Source organism: Nannobrachium achirus (assembly GCF_963921795.1).
Source record: "Nannobrachium achirus genome assembly, chromosome: 21".
NCBI lineage: Eukaryota > Metazoa > Chordata > Actinopteri > Myctophiformes > Myctophidae > Nannobrachium > Nannobrachium achirus.
In genome coordinates, this window is record NC_137828.1 from 47,485,171 (window position 1) to 47,491,170 (window position 6,000).

Genomic DNA, 6,000 nt, shown 5'->3' on the forward strand with positions numbered 1-6,000 from the left:
AGGCCACTGTGGCCTCACTCAGGGCATTTTTTAGGGGCCAAACTAAGGGGTCCTCCCTGAAATTCCTGCCCTGTTAAGCACTCACTCATTGGTTGAAGTAAGGGGCCACCCTCAGTTGTTACAAAAAGCAGCTCTTTATTTCCATGTCATCATATTTTCATGCCATGTGGAAGTTGCAGAAACACTCAAACTTTACATTATCATGCTTTATAAACATGAAGGTTTAGTTCATTCACCTGTGCCACTCCATCTTTAAGGGTGTTACAGTATATAAGCATGTAACGATTCACTCAACTCACAATACGATTTGGTTCATGATTTTTCGTCACTTTTTTTAAAACAATTATCCAGACAGATTGACCGAAAAATATATTTTTTCCGTCTTACACAAAACCACTATTTTCTTTCTGCTATCCTTGTTTCAATACAGTTGCAAATTACGTTTCTTTTTTTTTTCTTTTTTTCTCCAATCAGTTCTCTTACAAAGGTCCTGTATTTCCTATCTTTTTTTTTTACATGCCCTCTACTCTGCTGTTTGCATCACGATTCAAATTGCGATTTAATCCCAATTAAAATTGTCACTACGATATATCGTTACATGCCTAGTGCTATATCGTTTTTGCAGACATGTTTTCTGGTCATTAACATTCTGATCATATGTATTACCTTAGACAAGCAAAATGTGTTATCAAACCATTGTAGAATATCCTACCGCACCTATTTTACAAGATGTTTGTACAAATATTACAATATCTTTAAAGGGACACAACTGTGGGTAAGTCAAACCATGCCCCGCCACACTGCATAAAGTGCTTCCTCAAAATACAATTTACACGCAATAATTAGTAGATGACTTAAGTCATTAAACCAGTATAGAGTAGACAAATTGACTTTTTGAAAATCAATATTGGCTTACATTAAAATGTAATCAAAAGTGTAGCTGGTTTATCCTCAATATCTTGCACTGCGTATGGCCCCGGCCCCACACAACGTTAGATCTCCCGTTGTTCCTGTGTGTCGTTAATCTTTGGCTGGTCCAAACCCAACGGCAGAGTCATCTCCACCGGGGCCAGACCGTTCTCCCCTGAAACACAAACACGGCATTCAAACAAGAGGCACAACAGAAAAACCCTTCCCCACATGATACAGGGATGTCCAAAACCTAGAACTCTACTGGTCATCAGTAGATAGGATTGTAGTTCAGAATTGTTGTAGTAAATCTGACAGTCTTTTGTCTATGTCTAAGTTATGGCTGAAACAACAAGTTAACTATTTGACAATAATGTACTGTAATCTAGGGATGATTGTCCATCTTTCCTGATAGTTTCATGGCCTTACATGAATCCATAAAATCTATGAAACTCTCCCTGCAGGGTGATTATACTTCACTGACTCATTACACCACAATTATGTCTGAGCATGAGCTATCAGGCCTAGTGTCCTAGTGGAACTGAGTAAGAGAGAAATATCACACAACCATCACAAATATATACAGTAGACACCATATAGGCATGATTATTACACATGGAACACATCCAAAACAGGAGACAATATTTGGTAGTATTCTTTGCCATCAATCATGTTGAATATATAAATGTGAACTTTTTTCAACCGTGAAGCTAAAATGATGTCCAACAGGACGTGTTTGGACTTTGGACCAAGCTAATGACAGTGTGATATAGTAAAACACTATACTGTGTATTCATACATAGATGACCTTCTGGAGATACAGTACAGTATATATCTGTAAGTTTATATAGTAGACTAGTACCAGTAAGACGCCATGTGTCTTATATATATATGAATTCTGTTAGTGTGGTTCTCCTAACAGGGCATCATCTGGGATACAATCCCTTTTATGCCCATATATGGAGATCCCTAACAGAATTCCTTTTATGCCCTATATGGGGATCAATGCTCTGAGTATCTGACATCATTGTGATGTCACCTGTTTAAGCCCATATATGGAGATCCCTGCTCGGAGTATCACTGTGATGTCACAGTGTCAGGGGAACCACAGTGTCAGGCATTACCCTACGGACAAGCTCTGACGGTGAAATCACAGGCATGGCCGCGGTGGCATTGCTGCTAGCGTTGGCACATAGTTACTGAGATCTACATCAGCCTGAGAATACGGCTGTCATCTGTGAGGTCATTGGCCTTGGCAGGAGATGATGGGATGGATGGTATTTATGGCACGGTCGGCCCAGGCCACAATGAGAACATCACATCACGCTCCAATCCACATCACCTCCCTAATATAGACACTTCCATCCAATGATAACTATTTAATCTTAGACTACTATTACGATAGTTTTTTTTATTTTTTCTCTCTCATGGAAATTGGAATCTCCTGCTCTGTTCTGTGAGAGAATGTATAGCACAGTATCTGGCCCTGGTGGGTTCTGATCCTAGACCAGAATGGGGTACATCATGTTGTACAGCACAGAACTGTAAATCACCCTTTCTTCCGAGTAGCGCGGCTTGGGTGCGGCGGCAAGTGCTGGGAGCTGATGATACTGTAGGTGTGGCGCTCCACCTCAGCGATACATCTCCCAGGGGCCTAGCACATTTTAACAGGGACAGACTCCCGCGTGTTACCGTCTGATACCGACAATCAGCCACTCCCGACACTACCTGTATGTTGGGAATCAATACCATTTACATGCAGATAAATGTTGTCTAATTCATCTGGGAACAGGTAGACAAACTTAAATACTTATTGCTTGTCCTCAGCCAATGTGTCCCAGACGGCCAACAAACATATCAGAGCATTATTATTTAAGTGCTACGAGAGGAGCAGCCACATGCTGCATGGATGGCACCCTGACATCTCAATGGGAATTCAGACGGGATGTTTCACATTTCTCAGGCAACTGCCAGTTATTTAAAAACGTGGTGGATTCCCTCCCACTTTCCCTGTGTGTGTGTGTGTGTGTGTGTGTGTGTGTGTGTGTGTGTGTGTGTGTGTGTGTGTGTGTGTGTGTGTGTGTGTGTGTGTGCGTGCGTGTGTGTCTGTGTGTCTGTGTGTGTGTATGCGTGCATGTGTATCTCACCGGGTCCTACGCCTTCCCCCCTGGGGTATCTGGTCTTCCAGGGCAGGATTTCGACACCGCTGCGGCAGAAGGAGCGGTCAGTGTGGGCCTCTGTGCTGTACAGAATTTCCTGGAGCTGTTTCTCTCCGGGCTTCTGGGCTTTCACTCGCACCTGTTAGAACAGCGGTGGGGTGGGAGTTAGTGTAATTACAACAGCAGAATGAGTCTGCTTTGAATGAAAATATTATATGCCATGGCCCATGACATTGACCGTGCTTTATATACATGTTTTTTGAGCGGTGGTAGTGGCTGTGCGTGTGTCTGTAGCCTTTTTCCTCAGTGTTTTGCCATAGCAAAACGTGTGTGTGTAGCATAGCCTGTACATCCTAGACTCAAATCCTAGTCTGAAGACGTTATGCAAGCACAACCACCGCTCACTTCACATTGGGTGTGACATTTTTATCTAATTTTGGCTGTCCACTCTCTTTTGCATGTCTTTATTAAGACAGATCTGAAGGAGGGAGGCTTAATACCCACCCTACAATCTGTGGAAACATGATAACATTTTTGTCAGGATTATAACAATAATGTAACCTTACGAATGTGTAACCAAATGGACCCGAACGGATCCATTTGGTTCCATGTATTCACTCAAATTACACTGTCTCTCCACTACTGACCTCCAGAATGGTGACCTCTTTCTCCTTCAGTTTCCCTGTTTTGTTCTTAACCTGGGTCTTCTTGTTGTCAACCCACACCACGCGCTCCTTCACCTCTGACCTGCACACACAGCACAAACACATGGTGAGAAGGAAGTTGTACATCTCACACACACACACACACACACACACACACACACACACACACACACACACACACACACACACACAGATAGTCTAATGGAGGGATCTTCAACGTTTTCAGGCCATGGACCCCCTAACTAATGGGGAGATGGAGCAGACCCCCTACCTCGTAGGGTGGGGGTGGGGCTACAACATGTATATTTATGTATAAAATTGTGTTTCATGTGTATAAACATACCATGTTATTGTGCATTCAATACTATGCTATTAAAATAATAGATTGATATATTCATGCTTTTAACATTTTTTTTTTTTCTCCAACAATTTTGGGGACCCCCTGCAGTATCCCCGTGGATCCCCTAGGGGTCACGGACCCCCTGTTGAAGACCCCTGGTTTAATGGACTGCACACACACACGCATAGTACTTTCATGAACACCGTAATCCTCAGTAATTTTACTGTGAGAGTAAACACAGACCCGTAATGCAGTGGTTCTCCGTGACTCCCCAAAATAATCATAATTGAACTGGGGACCCCCCACCCTGAGCACTTGGAACCACTGCCATAATGGACCCCATTTAGGTCAATTTGTATACTTTCAGAGTTCAATTTTCACTGAAGATTTACTATGCCAATGATTGGTAACATCTCATGGATTGCACCCATGACTAGTCGGCGCCAAAATGAGGCCTTTGAACAGCAGTTGAATGCATTCAGCTATCTGGTACAATTGAAAGAATAGCTGAAATACAAGTTGGGAACCACTCCACACACAAATGACAGCAGACTTACTCGTCGATGCCCAGGTCGGCCAGCGTTGTGTCCAGGAAGGGGAAGGGCGTATGGGCGGGGTCGATGGGGTCAGGCTGTAACTGTATGGGCAGGGAGAAGGTCATGGGGATGTCCCACGCCACCTCTGAACGTAATAACACCTTGGGCTTGGGCCCGGAGGAGGATCCCCCTGCGTCCAGCCCGCCGTTGGCCTGCTGCTGCAGCGTGGCAGGGCTCTGCCCAGCATCCAGGGAGGGGTTTGTCTCGTCGGCCGCCATCAGCTTGACTGATGATGCTGTTCGTTATCTCGGACAAAAATATGTGTGGTTTATTCCCTCACCCTGCTTGGTCTCCTGCTGTTTAGTCTCGCTCTCCTCAGTACGGCAGCTCTTTGCTTATCTCTGTAATTGATTCTCGGTTGTCTCTCGACGACTTGTTTTCAGTTGTGTTGCGCTGTTGGATGTTGAAGGCTGGCCCGTTGGTTGCCTTGGCTCTCCCTGGGGATAGTTGTGATTCAGAGTTGGGTATACTGTCTCCTCTCCTCCTGTCTCCTCTGATGAAGTGCTCTTCCCGGGAGGTGTGTGTGGGTGTGTGTACAGACCTGTGCCCAGCCCCTTGGCAGATATAAGCAGCCGGAATGAATGTGTGTAATGTGCCACTTGCATGTTAGGTTTATTAGACTGTCAAGGGATTGATGGAGGCATGTTGTTTGTACCACAGTGTGTGTGTGTGTGTGTGTGTGTGTGTGTGTGTGTGTGTGTGTGTGTGTGTGTGTGTGTGTGTGTGTGTGTGTGTGTGTGTGTGTGTGTGTGTATGCATGTGTGCACGAGAGAGAGTAAGAATGACTGATGTTTCACATTATGCGTTCTGATGCATACTATACACAGGGTGTGTTTTGATACATACTATACAGGGTGTGTTTTGCTTTTGATACATACCATAGTTTTGATACATACCATAGAACAGTGGTTCTCAAACCCTCATGTCAAGGAGGATTCCAAAATGCTTACACATTTTCAAATGTTGTGAAACTAGACGATCTAAAAGCCCACAACGTGTCACATTTTGATGCTATATGAACTAATTTAGCTGGAATCCTGGGGTTCCCCTGGGAGTCTCCGGGACCCCACTTTGAGAACCACTGCCATAGAGGAGGACATACACTATACATACAGTATATGTTTTGGTGATGAATAAATGTATTTTGATACACCGCAGTATCTGTTTTGATATTCCATGTACTGTAAAGTCAACTTGAATCAGCACTGTAATAAATAATGATAACATTGAATTGAATTTATGTCCATACGAGTACGACTAGGGCTGGGGTCCCATTCAAGGCATGCACACACAGAACATCATTTACAGCCCATCAAGAATGAATACATGAA